The sequence below is a fragment of the Vombatus ursinus genome, unplaced genomic scaffold, assembly GCF_900497805.2.
Source record: "Vombatus ursinus unplaced genomic scaffold, bare-nosed wombat genome assembly UNPS02014848.1, whole genome shotgun sequence".
NCBI lineage: Eukaryota > Metazoa > Chordata > Mammalia > Diprotodontia > Vombatidae > Vombatus > Vombatus ursinus.
This window is the reverse complement of record NW_020954626.1, coordinates 7,871,762-7,891,424: the sequence shown is the minus strand read 5'-3', so window position 1 is coordinate 7,891,424 and position 19,663 is coordinate 7,871,762. Positions and strand designations below refer to the sequence as shown.

Below are 19,663 nucleotides of genomic sequence, written 5' to 3'. Positions count from 1 at the left end.
GTTCATTTTACAGATGAGGAAATTGAGGCAAACAAGATTAAGAGACTTGCCCAGGGTCACATAGCTAATAAGTGTCTGAGGCTGGATTTGAACTTATGAAGATGAGTCTTCCTGACTTCAGGCCCAGCACGCTATCCATTGTGCCATTGATCTGCCCAGAAGCTATTATTATCATCCCCATTTTACAGATGAAGAAACTGAAGCAGAGAAACATTAAGTGAGTTGCCTAGCGTAGTTTTGGAGGCTAGATTTAAACTCAGAGTCTTCCTAACTTCAAGTCCAACACTCTAACCACTACATCTAGCCACTTCCAAGTATCTGATTATTACTTAAACCTTTATCTTTTTAGTTTTTTGTTTGTTTGGTTTTTTTTTTTTTGGTGAGGGAATTGGGATTAAATGACTTGCCCAGGGTCACACAGCTGGTAAGTGTCAAGTGTCTGAGGCCATATTTGAACTCAGGTCCTCCTGACTCCAAGGCTGGAGCTTTATCCACTGCGCCGTCTAGCTGCCCCTGCTTAAGCACTGTAGTGCAAGAGGGGTGAGTGGGTGGGGGTTGGACTTTGATCCCAGGCTAAAGGCTGTCTGTGTTCTTCCAGGTAGAAAATAAATTCCTTGAGGATGGCACATAGTAGGCATTTTCCAAACCCTTGTTGAACTTAAAAGAATTGTGTTGAATTCCTGTTTTAAACCATGTCTATGAGTAGCCAGCTCTGGGCCTAAGCCTATCTGTGTTTATTCAAAGTCTGATCACATTTTCAGTACACCAGCTATACCTAAGGGTCTTCAGTCTGCCATTCCCTCTGACTATTCATTTTAATAAAAGTAAAATTATGGCCTGAATGCACTCAGTGTATCTATATACACTCTATCTAGAATCCATCACAGGTCACAGGTATGACCTAATTCATACATACTTGGGATTCAGCAATTTCATTAGAATCACTTGTTATAGTAGTAAATCAGTCATTCCAAAGAAATAATTGGCTCTCCACCACCTTCCTCCTTTTGTCATTTTTTATTTCCCTAAGAACAAGAGCATACCTATAAAGGGCTGAATAAACTGTTTTTACTTGGACTAATGGACAAAGCCTGCAGGTTGGACTTACCCTATGCAAACCTAGAAATGATGACAAGGCTTATTCATTGCTCCTGTCCTGAATATTTTAATTCTAAATATGCAAGCTCATATCAACTCCATCCTAATGAGCTAGTGCTGCGATGCAATCATAAAATCACTGTTTGGTACACTTCAACCTAATTAGCAGTTCTTCCTGGAAAGAGACCATGAGACTACAAAAAAGATTTTGCTTATGTTACAAGTCGGAAAGTGAGAAACAATCTATAGTACTGTAAGTTAATTAAACGGAAAATAATTTAGCAAGTGACGTTCACAATTTCTGACTAGTTGATATTACTAGCACTCTGATGTTTTTACTATCTATCATTCATTCAGTAGACATCATAGAAAGATTACTGGATTTGGCATCAGAGGACTTGGGTTCAAATTCTGGCATCAACAACCTGTTGACATGTGGCCTTGGACAAGTAATTATCCCTATTTTTTTTTAATTTTTAGGCAACTGGAGTTAAGTGACTTGCCCAGGGTCACACAGCTAGTAAGAGTCAAGTGTTTGGTTTGAGGTCGGATTTGAACTCAGGTCCTTCTGACTTCAGGGTCGATGCTCTATCCACTGAGCCACCTAGCCTTCACTCTCTTTCAGCTAAGGTCCTTGCTCCTTACCTCACTGAGAAGACTGAGGCCACTTGATCTTCATCTCAAAGCCCCTTAATATCTTCTCCCACTCTCTCGTCCTTTCTCCAGTCTCTGACAAAGAGGTGGCTCTTCTCTTTGCCAAATCTAGCCCCCCTACCCTTGCACTTGAGCATCTCCCTTCCTCTATTCTCAAATAGATTGTCTCCTCAATCATCCCTATTCTCTCTTGAATCTTCAATCTCCCTTATTTATTTAATATATTTTATTTTTCCCAATTACATATTAAAACAATTTTTAACATTTGGGTTTTTTTTTTAAGTTTTGAGTTCCAAATTCTATCCCTCCCTCCTCTCCCCACCCCTGGAGACAGCAAGCAATCAGATATAAATTATACATGTGCAATCATGTAAAACATTTCCATATTAGTCATTTTGTACAAGAACATTCAAATAAAAGAAAAAGAATGAAAGAAAGTGAAAAATAGCATTCTTCAGTCTATAATCAAACAATATCAGTTCTTTCTCTCAAGATGGATAGGAGGCTCCATCATCAGTCTTTTGGGATTGTCTTGGATCATTATATTGCTAAGAATAGCTAAGTCATTCATAGTTCTTCATCATACAATTTTGCTGTTACTATGTACAACATTCTCCTGGTTCAGTTCACTTCACTTTGCATCAGTTCATGTAAGTCTTACCAGGTGTTTCTGAAATCATCCTGTTTATTATTTCTTATAGCACAATAATATTCCCAATCTCCCCTATCTACTGGTTCCTTCCAACTGTCTTCAAACATGTCCATCTTTAAAAAAAAAAACCAAACCTTCTCTAGTCACTACCATTGCATCAAATCATCATTCCTATATATGTCCTCTTTTTCTCAGCTAAATTTCCTGAAAAAAAACTTCCTACATTTACTATCCCCATTTCCTCTCCTTTGACTGCTCCTTAATTCTTTGCAATTTGGCTTCTGACCTCATCACACCCTATTAATATAACAGTAATAACTAAAATTTATATAGCACTTTAAGGTTTGCAACATTATCTCATTTAATCTTCACAAAAACTGTAGGAGGTAAATATTATTATACCCATTTTCTAGATGAGAAAACTGATTCAAAGGGAGGTTACAGGACTTGCCCAAAATTACACAGCTAGTAAGTTTCTGAGTAAAGATTTGAACTTAGGTCTTGCTGACTCCAAATACAGCACTGTATTCACTCTCTCCAAAGTCACCAGTGATCTCTTAATTGACAAACCTGATATTCTTTTCTCAGTCCTTATGCTTCTCTACCTCATGGCTGCACGTGATACTGTTGACCATCGTTTCCTTCTAGATAATCTCTCCTCTCTCAGTCTTAATGACATAACTCTATCCTGGTTCTCCCTCTACCTGTCTGACCACTCCTCAGTCTCCTTTGCTGGCTCATCATCTATATCATGCCCCTTAGCTGTGGGTATTCCTCAAGGTTCTGACCTAGATATTCTTCTCTTCTCCCTCTATAAGAGCTTTCAACCTCATCAGCTCCCAGAGGTTTAACTATCATCTCTATGCAGATGTCTCCCAATTTTATACATCTAGGCCCAGTCTCTCCTCTGAGCTTCAGTCCTACATTACAAATTGTCTACTGGACATTGCAAACTGGATGTCCCCAAGACATCTGGAACTCCACATGTTCAAAACTGAACTCAGTTATCTTTTCTGCTAAACCCTCTTCTTTTCCAAACTTCCTTATTTCTGCTGAAGACACTACCATCTATCCAGTCTCTCAGGTTTGTAACCTTGCCATTATCCTGGACTCATCACTCTCCCTCATCCTACAAAGCCAATCAGTGGCTAAATCTTGCATCTCAGCCTCCATAGCATCTCTCAAATCTGTCCTCTTTTCTTCACTCACACAACTACCCCCTAAGTTCTGGTTCCCATCACTTCTTGCTTAGATCATTGTAATATACCCTTAGTTGATCTCCCTGGCTCAAGTCTTTCCAACATTTCTTGTCTCTCCTACCCAGAGTAATTTTCCTTAGACCCAGATCTAACTCTGTGAATCCTAGCTAATTAATCAATTCCAGTGGCTTCCTACTACCTTTAGGATAAAATGTAAATTTTTCTGTTTAGCTTTTAATGCCTTTTACCATCTGGCCTCACCCTATCTTTTCAGACTCATTGGACATTATTCCCACTCCTGAACTCAGTGATCCAGCTGTTTGTGGCCATCTCTCTTTTCTTCACACAAAATATTCTGTCTCCATTCTTTTTGCCTTTGCATTCACCATCTCACATGGCTGGAATGCACTCCCTCCTTATCTTTGCCTCATAGATGGAGTCCCTTTCTGTAAGACACAGCTCCATTGCCATCTTCTGCATGAAGCCTTTCCTGAACCCTCCTCCATCTGCTAGTAACCTCCTTCCCAAATTCCTTTGTATTTATTTGTATTTATTCAATTTATGTTTTATATGTGTGTCTGCACCTATGTATATATATGTATGTATATACATACGTGTGTGTATATATATGTGCATTTATATATATTTACTTTTACGTGTACTTAGTGTCTATCATTTGAATGTAAGCTCACTGGGAGTAGAGATTATTTCATTCTTTGTTCTTATATCCCTAGCTCTTAGCATAGTCCTTGGCACACAGTAGCTGCTTAATAAATACAGTATCTTTCAGGAAATCGTAAAGGAAAACTGCCCTGAGGTCCTAGAACCAGAGGGTAAAATAGCCATAGAAAGAATCCACTGATCACCTCCTGAAAGAGATCCCAAATGGAAAATGCCAAGGAATATAATAGCCAAATTCCAAAATTACCAGGTCAAAGAGAAAACTACTACAAGCAGCCAGAAAGAAATAATTTAAATATCATGGAACCACAGTCAAGATTACACAGGACCTTGCAGCTTCTACATTAAAAGACCATGGGGCATGAAATATGATATTCCCTAAGGCAAAGGAGCTTGGATTACAACCAAGGATCAACTACCCAGAGAAAACGAGCATGATCTTTCAGGGGAGGAGATGGATATTCAACAAAATAGGGGACTTCCAAACCTTCCTGATAAAAAGACCAGAGCTCAACAAAAAATTTGATCTTCAAATACAAGACTCAAGAGAGACATAAAAAGGTAAATGGGACGGAAAGAAACAACATGTTATTAATAAGGGCAAACTGTTTACATCCCTACAAGGGAAGATGACACGTGTAACTCTTAAGAACTGTATTGTTATTACACCATGTTAATGGGGTATAAATAAAGGGGGTGGGTATGAATTGACTTTGATGTAATGATAAAAAAAATCCAATCAAGTGGGTTAAATGGATCCAAGTAAGTGGATTAATCTGATCTAACTAAGAAAATGTACTGAGAGAAAAGGAAAGGAGGAGACAGTCAAGGGTAAATTACATAGGAAAAGGCACAAAAACCTATTACAGCAGAGGGAAAGAAAGGAGGGAGATGAGCATTGTTTGAACCTTACTCTCATCATGGCTCAAGAAGGGAATAACATAATCAGGTATAGAAATCTAACTTGCCCTATAGGCAGTAGGAGGGGAAAAGGGAAAGAAAAGGGTGGAGGGATAGAAGGGAAGGAAGAAGTAGTAAGGGTAAAGGGGAAGAAAAAGGAGGGGGCTAATAGAAGGGAGGTAGGACTGAGGGAGGCAGTGATCAAAAGCAAAACACCAGTGAGGAGGGAAAAGGAGAAAGAAAGAAAAGTATAAACGGGGGGGGAAGAAGGATGGAGAGAAAGACACAGATAGTAATCATAACTGTGAATGTGATATATGAATGTAATGGAATACTATTGTGCTATAAGATATGATGAATAGACAGACTTCAGAAAAACCTGGAAAGATTTGTATGGTCTGATGCTGAGTGAAGTGAGCAGAACCAAGGGAACGTTGTACACAATAACAGCCACGTTGTGTGATGACTAATATTGATAGACTTGACCCTTCTCAGCAATACAAAGATCTAAGACATCCCCAAAGGCCTCATGATGCTATCCATATCCAAAGAAAGAACTATGGAGTTTGAATGCAGATCGAAGTATACTATTTGCTATTTTTTTTTCTTCTGTTGTATTTTGTTTCCTCTTTCTGGTGGTTCCTCCTATTGGTTCTAATTTTTACTTACAACATCACTAATGTGAAAATATGTTTAATAGGAATGTATATGTATAGCCTATATCAGATTGCATGCCATCTTGGGGAGGGAGGGGGAGAAAAATTTAAAACTAAAATAAATAAATAAATACTATTAATGAGCTATTGATTGATTAAACAATGCTGCCCTTTAGAACTAAGAAGTAAACTTGCCTGAATCTTTTCTAAGGGTCAGGAGCCATTTGAAAGATTTGCATTACTCTTAATTCTTGACTTTGGAATTAATTTCACTCTGGGACTCCAGAATGGAGTCTATGTCTCCTTTTGATCCCTCTTGATTATGTCAGACCTTTCACCACTGCCTGCCTTTTCATCTCTTGACACCTTTAACTGAGAGTCTTGGTGGCTGAGCTTCCTCAGTTAATAGCTCTTCTGGTGCTCACCTCTCTCTATTCCAAGTAGTTTTAATGATGCTTTGAATTTGCAGGCATATAAACTTATAACAAATCCAAAGCATTATTAAAACATGGTTTAGAATGAGTGATTCTCAAGTAGAAAGGCCCACAGGAGAGCTAAGATACTCAGCCCTGTGTCCAGAACAAATAAACAAAGCCAGAAAGAGAGCAAAAAGCCAACGAATGGCCTGCCACCGCCAGCACTTGAAGTTGGGTAAAGGGTCACCTTTGGACAAGTGCCTTCCTAATGCTGTCCTTGGAGACCTTCCACAGGCAGGTTTGCAAACAATCAATACCCAGGGCACAGAGCGACCAAACTTAGCAGCAACAGTACACATGACATTCAGTAGTTATGCAATCCTGTTTCCTTGCCTTTCAAAGATTGGATTCCAGCCCTAGCACGAAAAGCAGAGAAAGATGAAAATTCTACATTTTTATTTTCATGAAACTTATACCAATCTGAATCTATCACTATTTAATTCATCTCCCAGTGATGGTGAAATAGACTGGGCTCATTAAATTCTGATCCCAGGTGTTATCCTGATGATTCTCTTCCCTCTCCCACAGGCTTCTCTCTTTTTGTATGTCAATATTCCCATTTTAAATAAAAATAAAACAGACACCAGGAAGCAAAACCAAGCTCTAAGCAAAGAATAGCTTCTGAGCGAGCTAGAAAGATTCCAGGGTAAAGTACACAGATCAGCTGGGTCTCAGTATTGTAGTGATATTCTGTGCTTACACATTAAACCTTTTCAAAGGACCTTTGCAAATTCTAATACTTCAAAGATCTAGGATTTCAACAGTGAGAGTACTATTTCAACCAATCACATCCCTTCCATGTCTTAGTAGACAGTCTTCATGAGGCAATATGGCTGGAAAAATTCAAAAGCTTTTTATCAACTTTATGTTAAGTCTTTCTACCCTTAATGGGCTTTATCCTTGGCAAACAGACATAGACTCCACAGAATGGGATCAAAATCTAGAAAGATTTTCTGATCTCACACATATATGTAAGCCAGGAATGCAGTTAGGCAGAGGGAAAAATACTGATCTTCTCCCCTCAGTATAGTTTTGTTCTTGTGCCTTTACTATTCTCACCGATTTGCACGGGAGACCAAAGGAAAGGTGTTTGTTTGCGTTTTTAAGCTTTTACAATGAGATACTTAGTTAAAACATTTAGCCAAAACCAAAGTGCAAAAAAAGTCTCCCCAAACCAGAGGCACATTCTCCACCATACCACCCCACTTACTAGGGAGACTGGGCTAATCTTTAAAATGCTTACTACAAAGTATTCACCCCACCATGTTCACTTTCAAATGTAGCATAGTCGCTGAAGGAATTGTGGGTTGGATCCTAGGATCTAAGCTGACATTTTCCTGGTCTCTGCTTCCAGAGAACTCATAAACGTTCCTAAAACAAGGAGAAAAAAGCAAACAGGAATTGACCCAATCCTAGGCTTGCTTAGGAGGCCATGTACCCACCGGCCCCCTGGAACCCAGAGAGTAATATTTTCATTTATTGGCCAGCAGGAAGGAAAAAAAACCTGAAGGAATTCTAGAAATGAGAAATTAGGGGTCCTGGTCCCCAAACCTTAAGAGTCCTTCGTAGTTTACTAAAAGAGAAGTCTCTGAATGAATACTAACTAGGTATAACTTAATCATCAGAAATTAAACAAGGAGCCCTAAGTTTGAATGAAGTTTCAGACAGAGACTCAGCCCTTAATGACTTGGAAATGCAACTTTAAAAAAAGCCTGAGGGCAATAGCTAGCTGGGGTGCCTCTGTGCTCCAAAGAGCTTAGCATTTGCAGAAAGGAATCTCCTTCTGGAAAGGAAACACTCATTCTAGCTAGTCAGGAATCAAAAACATGGAGAGACCCTCTATGGGAGAAAGCCCCAATGGATTTCCCCAGTCTCATGATCACTTTACTAATAATAGAGCTGTAGCAGAAAGGTTCTGGGTTTTTTATGGTAGAAGAGGAAAGGCCCTCCTTTGACGAAGAGGCAGTACATCCAGGTAGAAGATTCCAGTTAAAGCCAGAAGGAAGAAGCAAAGAAAAACTAACCCCCTACCCTTGTGCCCAGTAGAGCCCCACCTGGTAGTGACCAGCAGTGACCACAGACCAACAGAAGCAGTGGACATATGAGACCTGCAAGGAGCAATGCCTTACAGGAACTACATGCCAATCTGAGGCTGTTTCCAACAGAGACTACATGCCATGCAATATCAAGGAAGCAAGATAAGATGAAGACGCCCACTGATCTCACCAAAAGACACTGTTGGCCCAGAGCATCAGATATGTGAATTGCCTCTCTATTCATATGCTGCAGACACTGTTCCTCATGTTATGTGTCCCATATACATGTTCTTGGCCACAGGAGTTTCATGTGTTTGTGTGTCTTCATGTGTGTGCCCCAGCCAAGTATGAAGTATAATTAAGAGACAGCCTACATATTGCATTGGTATCCACACAATGTCAAGAGACCTAAAGGAAGGTCCCTAGCACATTGGGTTGACCTTTTATGTAGGATTTCTGGCAGTACAGCCCTTCTAAGCTCTGAGGTATCTTCAACCCAACTCCTACTCTGAGTGTTACATCTCTGTAACCCTACTCACTTCTACTCTGAGAGTTGTGATAGCTGTATCTCTCCTTCAGGTTTCTCCCTGAGGGGTTGGAGCTGATTTTCTCTGCCATCATCTCAAGTCCCCATCAATGTGTTTTCCTCCAAGATTATCAGTTGGGAACCACCTACTCAGCTTTTAGAAAGAGGTATTTACTAAGGTGGTAAAATATGAGCAATTAGCACAAAACATCCCACACAGATCTGTGGCCCACTCTCTCACAAATGCACATATAGTCCAGGGAACAGGGGGATAAAACTTAGAAACCATAAGTGGCATCAGGATAACTCACAGCTCCTCGTTACTAGCAGTCCTTTTCTCCAATTCTTGGGATGCTCAAGAAGTTCCCCTTAGGCATGGGGTAGTCTCTTTACTAGGCTCCTCTTAGAAACAAGAGTCCAGTATGTCCTTGCCTCTTGTTGATCATTCTTCATTCTGGGAGAACACCAAAGACATCAGGAGGGTGATTTCTTGACTTGCAAGTGAATTGAGTTTAAGTGAGGCAGAGCTGTGCAAAGTCATTAACTTCACTCTCTCCTCCAGAGTCATCAGACTCCAGTGGCAAGACATAGATCAAGAAAACTGGCAATTCCCCCCCCCCCCACACACACACCTTGCCTCTTAATGATATAGACACTGATGCAGTTGATCCAAGGATGCCTTTTAGGAAACAGGAAGACGAGGAGTCCAACACTCTCCAGAAACTTTAAAGCTAGAAGGTCCCCCTCCAGTCAAAGTGGAGGGAGATGGGAAGGAGACCCAGGCAAGACTAAAGCCAAGTCCAAGGCTTCTCCTTCCTCTTCAGGTGGGTCCTTATCAAGGATACGCTAAGAAGTCAAACCCTCCAAATTTGTGGAAAAGTCTCCTATTCTAGCTAAAATATAATTGCTGCCTTTATACCAAACCCAGTTTGTATGATGAAGTCCTATAGACAAATGTAACAGATCTTTTGTCTGACATCATTTCACTTTATCAAATGATTTCTGATGACTTTTCACATTTAGTCTAAGATCCTGATTAACTGATACCTGTTCTCATCTAGTTAAGGTATCATACTAAAATGGGGTAAGATAGTTTCAACCTCACCCTTCCAAGAGGATATGGATCAGAACTGCAGGAGAAAAGAGGACATGGAAGGGTTGTGTTCTGCATTATTTGAGGCAGTGAGGAAACATTGACAATGAATATAGACTATTTTCACTTTAGCAGTGAAAGAAGGAAGAGAAAATAAGATTGTAGCTCAAGGGGTAATAGAGTAAGGGCAAGACACTGCTTTTTACTCTCTAATGAAAATTATAGATATCACTTAAATAGATCATTAGGTTGAAAACTAAAGTGTCAATACCAGAATAATCTTCTAAGATGGTGATCATTAACAAACATTAGCCTGTTGTATGGATAAAGACCATGACTGATTTGACATGGCTATGCTGAACACTAAATGTTACATATTCATCTTTCTTTATTACTGAATTTTAGTTTTAGCTAGATTATAGCACTGAGAAAAGTATTACATCTTTTAATAAAATGAAAGTCTACTATAAGACATTTTCCTATAGTCAGCTCATCACAAAACAGCCTAACTATGCTTAAGAGCTTGTATCAATTAAGCAAGCGGAGTGAATTTTCATTACTTCATTTACTAAGGCTTTCAGAAGTGTAATTGACAGAGATGTCTCTGTGCTGGGACTGAGACAAGGTAGAGAACAAAGTCATGGTTGGGGAATCTATAACCAAAGCATTTCTCTTGTCAAAAAATGATCACAAAGTAGGAGTCTAAAGCAGTATAGCCAGAAAATGATTTACTATAATCAAAGTGGATCCAAACAAGGGACCACAAGGATGGTTCAATATTAGAAAAACAGTGTAATTAATTACATAAATGATGAAAAATTGAGTTTTTCCACAGATGCAGAAAAAGTCCTTAAGATTATAGCATTCATTTATATTACCCCCAAAAAGCATAAAAATGAAATGGTCCTTCTTTAATATAGACAAAAGTATCTATATAAAATCCAAGAGCTTTCATCTTTTGCAATGGAGAAACTCTAGAAACTTTTCTAGTACAAGTGAGAATAAGATAAGAATACCTATTGTTTGACATAGTTCTAGAAATGCTAGCTATGGTAATAAAATAAGAAAACAAAATTAAAGATATGACATCAAAAGAGTGGAGACCAAATGATTCCTATTTGCAGATGACAGAGTGGTGTACTTAGAAAACCCTAGAGAATCAGCAAACTAATTGAAACAATTAATAGTAAGATTAAAAAAATCCATAAAAATCAGCATTTCTCTATAAAACTAATTTTAAAAAAGGAGATGAAATGGTAAGATAAGCTTCATCTAAAATAACTTCAAAATGTATAAATATTTGGTTTTTATATAAGAAGCTCTCTCTCTTTCTCTCTCTTTTTCTTTCTCTCTCTCCTCTTTCCCTCCCTTTCCCTTCCCTCTGTCCACATAGGGTATCATACCCTTACTTGCGGGTGCTCTACCCAAAGGAATGTAAATTTCAATTGCTGAAACCTTGCAAGATATCTTGGGGTTTACTGGCTAGATTTCTTTCTTAAGGACCATGCCTTAAACCCAAATCACTCTGGCTCTCAATGATTGGTCAACAATAGGTCCCAGGCCAAGCCCTATTTGGGCTTTGATTTGTTCAGAATGAATGTAAATAGCAAGTGGTTCTGTTTTGACCAGAAACCCTGAGGGTCTTCCCCTCCCAGACTGATTTTTTTTTTGACTAGGTAAAAGGCCATTCTCTGCCTCATTTCTTACCTAACCTTAACCACTACATGGGTGTTGCCTCAGTCAAACTGAGAGCTGTTAAAGACCTTAGTTTAAAAAGGCCAAGGTCTCCCACTGCATCGAGGGCCATCTCCAGTCCTGATCTATATCTTGCCATTTCATCCAGATGGCTCTAGAGGAGACACTGAGGCTGGTGACTTTGCACAGCCCTCCCTCACTTAAATCCAGTTCAATTGCATGACAAGGCATCACTTCCCTGTGGTCATGGTCCTCTTCAAGAACAAAGGAGAAACAAAAAGAGAAATAAAGATCCAATCAATATACAGGAAAGAGTATAGAGAGAAGGTTGTATTCAAGTGATGATGTGGAAATAGAAGCAACTGCTTATATATGTGGAGTGATTGAGAGAGGGGAGTCAATAATGGCACTGAGGCAAGTCAAGACAGGAAGCATTTATTAAGCACTTACTATGTGCTAGGCATTAGTCTAAGTGCTGGGGATACAAGTACAAGAGATACAAGTCCCTGCCCTTATGGAGCTTAAATTCTAATGCATCAAGCCAACACAAAAAAAAGGAAGCTGAAGGGGATGGAAAGAAAGGTACCTGAGTGAAGAAGGCATAGTGCCTAAGTCTAGAGGGTCAGAATGAGCCAGTTGGTCTGAGCCCTTCCTCAAAATGGAGGTTCCAGGAGGAACTTACCAATGAGAGAAAAGGACCACAGGAGCTGAGGGATATTCTAGCTTGAGAAGGCCTCAGGGAAAAATAACTACTACTTGAGAAGGTAGCTGAGATACGGTGTCAAAGTCTAGACTAGAGAGCTGTAAACCTGGAGAGACGCAAAAATTGAGAAGTCTGGAAGAGAGGTGTGTTGGTGAGGGTTAGGGGGAGGATGGATATAATAAGTTCTGTTGTGGATTTGCTGTGTTTGAGATCTAGTAACTAAATGTTATCTCCTATCTATCCACAGGGGTAGGAGACTGAAAGGATAAAATGTTATACACATTATCAGATAGTCACTGTGTTGTGTATTTTTGCTTTATTGCTTTTCTGTGTTATAAGTGAGGGTTTGACCTGGAGGGGCCTGCGTACTTGCAACTTCAAACTTCCTATTATTGCCCTCTGGGGCATAGCAGAACCAATGTAATCTCTCTATTTATGTCAGCCTTTCAAATATCTGAAGACAGGTATCACAATCCCTCTCCCCACCACCCGAATCTTCTTTTCACCTAACTAAGGTTCTTTCAACTAATCCATATGTGACATGATCATGAGACTTTTTGCCATCCTAGCTATTCTCTGGATGGTCTTCAGTTTATCAATGTCCTTCCTAAAATGTAGTACTCTGAATTGAACACAATACTTCAGATATGTTCTGACCAGAGAATAATTCAATGGGAATGTTATTTTCCTAGTCCTTTACCTTACACATCTATTAACATAATCCTTAATAGTATTATATTTTTAGCTGCCAGATTGGACTATTGACTCACATTGAGGTTTTGGTCCTCTAAAATGCCCAGATCTTTTTCAGATCAACTGCTATCTATTGATTCCTTCTCCATTTTATACTTGAAATTGATTTTGTTTAGGGGCAGCTAGGTGACACAGTGGATAGAGCACCGGCCCTGAAGTCAGGAGGACCTGAGTTCAAATCCAGCCTCAGACCAAACACTTGACACTTACTAGCTGTGTGATCCTGGGCAAGTCACTTAACCCCAGTTGCCTAAAGAAAAGAAAAAAAAATTTAAAAAAAAAAAGAAATTGATTTTGTTTATTTACCCAAGTGTAAGATTTTACATTTAGGGAGGGGGAGAGCAACTGGACCTGTAATTTCACTCATATAAGCAACTCTTAGATAAGGACACATACTATCTACCACTGCAGATTGGCACATTCTCTGCAACTTACAGTCATATTCTCGTTGATTCATTTCCGCTACCCCGTAGTTCACTCTGGGAAAATCTCCAAGTATAACTTACGTATAGCTCATGTCTAGGTTTCAATCAATAAACATTTATTAAGTGCCTACTGTGTGCCAGGTACCGTGCTAAGCGCTGGGGATACAAAAAGAGGCAAAAGACAATCGCTGTCCTCAGGAAGCTTCCAATCTAATGGGGCAGAAAATATGCAAACAGCTATATACAAAGCAAGCTGTATGTAGGATAAATAGAAAATAATCCAGAGAGGGAAGGCATTAGAATTAAGAGGGGTTGGGAAGGCTTCCAATAAACAATGGGATTTTAGCCAGGACTTAAAGGAAGCCAGGGAGGTCAGTAGGCAGAGTGATGTAAAGAGAGCATCCACAGCATAGGAGACAGCCAAAAAAACTGCCCAGAGCCAGAAGATGGAGGGAGTGTCTTGTTTGTGGAACATGCTGGAGGCCAGTGTCACTACATGGAAGAGTTTTCACAAATATATGTACGCATCCCCAGGTCCTGTATAAGCATTCAAATGCAGGCTGAGCACAGAACAGTCTCTATCTATCTGAACAGAAAATTAAGAAAGTGGAAAGGACTTCCTCATAGGGTCCTATGAGGGTCCTTTATAACAGATGCTAAAAACATATAAAGCAATCAGGTGATCAAAAGCAATCCACCCTATTTTTCTTCCTCCCTGGTGAGTCCTACTTTTCTACCAAGGTTTTAGAATCTTTTGAAATCAGTTAATGCCTGATTTGGACTCCCCTCAAAAGGGAGCTGAAGTGGTTTTCCTGGCCCTGCTAAATAATAAACCCTGGTAAGTGAACGGTATCAGTTCATATCTTTCCATGCTTCACTGAAATCTCCACATCAACTATTTTTTAGAGCACATTAATAGTGCATTTCATTCACATGCTAATACTTGTATAGCCATTCCCCAATCAATGAATGCCCATTTTACTGAACCTTTATTTTGATTTGAAGATAAATGAGTGTGGACCCAGGTTCCAGGCAGAAAAAAATGCCCTAATTCCCCTAATTCTTCAGAAATCCAAGGGGTGCAAGAGAGAGCTCGGGGATACTAGTGAGGTCAATGAGCAAGAAGGAGAGTAACTTCAAGGGGTGAGACCTTTGTCTTTGAGTCTTTGAGGAGAGAATCCAGAAAAAGTAGTCTAATTCTTTAAACTCAGACTGGGCTAAAGGAGAAATGTAAAGTTGTGTTTGTAAATTGAGAAATGTAGAACTGTATTTGTAAACTGTCTTGGTTCTATGAGTCTGCAAGTTGAAATCTCCCAACACTTTATACTTCAGGATAGACTATACACTGGAAATGACTGTGAGGTACTGTGTTTAATAGGATGGGGGAAGGTGGTATTCGTAGAAAAGAAGCAGCAATGGGGAAAGATTGTGAGTTGATGGGTATTATCTTTGAGGGATAAATCATAGCATCATAAACCTAGGAAGGGGCCCCTTTATTTTATAGATGAGGAATCTGAAATGGAGAGAAGCAAACAGACCTGCACAAGCTCAGAAATGTAATAGGTATCAGGGCCAGGATTTGAATCCAGGTCCTCTGTCCTCGTTCCAATTCACCACAGTGACGCTGTCTCCCTTAGTCTTCAGGGAGAGAGACTGGGAGTGAATAGTTAAGCCAAGACCTGCAGGGTCCAGAAAGAAGTAGCTTGCGTTGGACAGTCATCAATCTGGGGGAGGAGAGGGAAAGGGGAACCTTGAGGCATGCCCTGTTTGACCACAGAACTAAAGCATTCTGTTTTCTAGAAAATGTGAAGAAGTTTTATAATATTGTCTGTTTTCCAAAAAATATCAATTACATATAAGATCCAGAAAACAGGACACACTTTAATCCCAGTGAAGACAAAAGAATAATTACAGGCAGCATTTTTGTAAAATCCAACATTATTACTGACCATGATTCAAATTGCACTGTGCATTCTCATCTTAACACACAGGGACTATCGTGATCAATTGACTTGAGTGAAGGGTTTGAATAGTCTAGAAAATCAAATATTATTAAATGCACACAGAAATAGCTCCCAGGGAGGAAGCCATTAGCTGATTTATCTCATGTCTGGATTTCTCTATTCTATTTCTCCCTACTGGAAGATGGAGCAGCTGATAACTGGGAAAGATGACTTGCTTTTCCTTCATAGTAGGAATAAGTGCTTGTACTGAACTGCAATTAGCTTTTGTTTTCTGGGCCATGAGTGCCTTAGCTAAGTTCCAAAATCTTGTTTTACTGAAGACCATTTGCATCTTACCCTGAGTGCATCAGGGTAACCAAAACCCTCTGAAAAGGCTGGAGACTCAGTTGTTGTACCCCCGAAATGCCTGTAAATGTGGCAGCTGCAATATCATGGCTTATCCACAGTTGCTGAGCTTACATGTCAGCTGTGATGGTGAACAGTTGTCAAAGCAGTTGGAAAGAGACCTATATTTAAGTCATTGTCAAGCATTATTGGGGTGAATGATCTATCAAAGGCACAAGAAAGATAAGTGTTGCTCAATTGCAGTTTTGTCTTCTTGAAGTTCAATTTTAATTTTAAAAGGAATAGCAGGAAAAAAAATGTTTTCAATCTTTCCTGTGGCTTTCCCCACAAGAACTAGGACTTGGGTTAGGGGAAAGGGGTAGAGCTGGAGACTAGACAGACCTGTAAGACAAGGTAGGCAGACTTGTCTAGTCCAGGCCGTAGTCAATAGGAGGAGGTCCACTCAAGTAGCCAGATGCTATTACAGGAGGTTCAACAAGCAGATGTCTCAGGAGGCAGGTAGGGCACAGCACCAAGGATGAGAGGAGATCTAGAAGAACAGGAAAGGCAAAGGTTCAGGCTATGGGATGTGTGTCCTTTCCACATTCATGGCTGTGTGGGAACTGTAGACAATCAATGGAAAATGGGGGCAAGGTATAACAATAATAGCTGGCATTTATATAGCACTTTGAGGTTTGCAAAGTATTTTACATTAACTCATTTGATCCTCACAGTAACTTTGGGAGAAAAGTGCTATCATTCCCATTTTATTTCATTTTATTACTTGTTTAATTTTTAGCATTCTTTTTTAAATTCTGAGTTCCAAATCCTCTCTCTCTCTCCGCAACCCCTCCCCCACTCATTGAGAAGGCAAGCAACAGGATATCAACTATACATGTGAAATCACCTAAAACATATTTCCATATTAGTTATGTTGCCAAAAAAGCAAGAAAAATAAAGAAAATGAAAAATTTCTATCATTTGCACTCAGAGTTCATCAATTCTCTCTCTGGGGGTAGATAGCATTTTTTATCATATCATTCTCATTTTATAAGTGAGGAAACAAGTCAAATGACTTGCCCAGGTCATACAGGTAGCTGGAAGTATCAGAGGCGAAATCTGAACTCAGGTCTTCCTGATTGCAGGCCCAGTAACCATACCCACTGGGACACCTACCCGTCTCCAATAATGGATAATGGATAGAGGGCTGGTCTTGGAGTCAGGATGACCTAAGTGACACAGGATGCTTTTGTGACACATATTGACTGTACAGCCCCTGCAAACTTAATTACTCAATGCACCAAGTAAGCTGCTAAGACTACAAATGTAAAGAAGGTGTTAATCCACATTGGTAAAGGAAATTCCTCAATGGAGTTTCCTACAGGGATGAAAAAGGGGGGAGGGGAAGTGTGAGTATGGGCTCATAAGCCCATACTGATGAAGCCACGTAAGAGAACAGTTAGGTGGCACAGTGGAGTCAGGAAGGCTCATCTTCATGAGTTCAAATCTGGCCTCAGACACTTAGTTAGCTGTGTGACCTTGGGCAAGTCACTTAACCCTGTTTACCTCAGTTTCCTCATCTGTCAAATGAACTGAAGAAAGAAATGGCAAACCACTCCAGTATCTTTGCCAAGAAAACCCCAAATAAGGTCACTTGAATAAATACACTAAAGACAGCCAAAACAGGATGCACCTTCTCTTGCTTCCCATCCTGGGTATACATGCGCGCGGGCGCGCGCGCGCACACACACACACACACCCCTTTTTCTTTTTGCCCTCACTTTCCTTCACCAAGAGAAGGAATGGGCAGTTGGACCGAAGGAAGGGAGTGGTTGTTGGGATTATTTTAGGGTGGTGGAAATGGGGGGCGGGGAGAAATCTGAACATGTTTGTCGGCATGGGGAAGAAGCCAAGTGAAGGGATGAGTGATGCAGCACAGTCTAAATGGAGGTAGAAAAGGTGGGATTGAGAAAGCACCAGAGGAGTCAGCTGGCCTTGGGTAGGGAGGAGGGACTCTTCTTCCTGTGAGACGGCAGGGAAGGAGGAGAAGAGAAGCAAAGGACTTAACAGGGAGAGCAAATACACAGGGACAAGCTGTGTAAGTGTCCTTGAACTGAAAGACTGGGCTGTTGCCAGGAAGGATCAATAATCCGCAAGCAGAAGCGCTGATGTCGGGGGACTGTGGAACCAATGCTATTAGAACACGTCCAGCTGAATTCCACCGTTCTCCGTTGCCTTTAGACACCGGGTCTCGGCTCATATACCCAGCTCTTTGTGAGGGCCATTGATCCCCAGTGGATTTTCCTTTTTCCAAACATCACCAACACAGGGAGTCTGGAGTATGTTGGTGGTGGGGGAGGGGGTGCTCCAGGTATTGGAGGTGGTCGGTAGGGTGAGAGAGCTGTGATTTATTAATAAATTTAGGAACAGAGTGTGTGCATCACAGTAATCAAAGGGAAAGCCTTTTGTCTTTGCAGTCTCTGGAGAAAGTGCTTGCTGGGAGATGAGTAAGAGATTTGCCTCTTATTCTCTGATCTTGCAGGTGCAGAATTTGAGGCCAACAACAAACTATAAAAGACCTTCCCAAATGAAGAGCTGGGATCGGAACACCAATTAGAACACAGGAGTCTTTCCAATCCTTCTCCTCTGTTGAACCTATGGATTTAACCCTCTCTCCCTCCCTCCTAAATCCAGAGGCCCTAAGCAGCTTTCTCCTACTCTCATTAAGGGCCTGTCTTAGATATGCCAGTGAAGGAAAGTTGGAGGTCTCCATCTTTGGCATGTCAGCTTCCTACCTTTCCAGGTAAATAAGCAAATTACATGGGAGGGCATGTTTCTGAGAATACTTTTATGGGCATTCCAGGCATAGCATCAGGGAAGCCTTACACTCTTTCAGGGGCCTTTGGTGGCCACAACTCTAGTGGTATGACAGAAATGACTTTCAATATAAGCGATTATATATTTAGAGCTAGAAAGAACCTTAAGAAAGAACCAACTATCCTCACCTCCATTTTACAGATGAGAAAACTGAGGGGAGGCCCAGAGATGTAAAGGGACTTGCCCAAGATCACACAGCTAGTGAACAGGAAAGCCAGGATTTGAACTCAAGTTCTCTGACCCTAAATCTAGAGCTCTTTCCACTGTACTATATGATTTATGCTTGAGTAACTGATCAGGCCCTTAGCCTGAGTTTGACAAGGAGAAAGAGGCCATTGTGGACTCCACTGGATGAATCTGAAGGAATTTTCAGCTTTTCTAAGAAAGGTGACAAGCGATTTCCATTTCTCATTGGAAAGCTGGGTACTGGATATCCTCAATGACCAGGGAGCCCTAAGGAACCAAGGCATCTATTTTCATGTATCCCTATGTTTCCTTCCATAAGTTGGGGAGTTAGGGAAAGAAGAAGGATTGTTGTTTTTTAATGTTTTTAAGGCCTTAAAAATATTAGCTACCCATGGTGCTGAACTAGTATCACACTGTGTTAGAGGACACAACTAAAAATCTGGCTGGTAAGAGTCACCCCTCCCTCCAAACCCCCTCCTCGTCTTGGCAGTTGCTTTCAGTCAATGAAAAGGCAAACCTCACAAGACGAGACTGGAGCATCCATGAAAGCACCATCCATCTGCATCTCAGGCAATGCTTCCACATATTAGCATGGCGCTGAATGAGTGGCAAGAGGGCCATTTGTGTTTGTGATACAGGAGCTGAGTTATTCTCCAAGACTAAGGTGAAATCTGGATTCAGCTCCCCAAGGTCTAACTAATTCAGCAATGAACTGAGACAGTGCGGTTGGCACCACCTCTCCCCGAGTCGCAGACAATACTACTT

The 19,663-nt window shown here is 40.5% G+C and overlaps 1 protein-coding gene across 1 annotated transcript in view; it reads left to right on the top strand.

Moving 5' to 3' along the window:
- ZNF280D (zinc finger protein 280D) overlaps positions 1-18,450 on the top strand; it is a 146,174-nt gene extending 127,724 nt beyond the window's left edge. Inside the window, exon 23 of the transcript XR_003567195.1 lies at positions 18,378-18,450. The gene's annotated coding sequence lies outside the window, so the exon portion shown is untranslated. The remainder of the gene's footprint in view (positions 1-18,377) is intronic.
- The last annotated feature ends 1,213 nt before the right edge of the window (positions 18,451-19,663 follow it).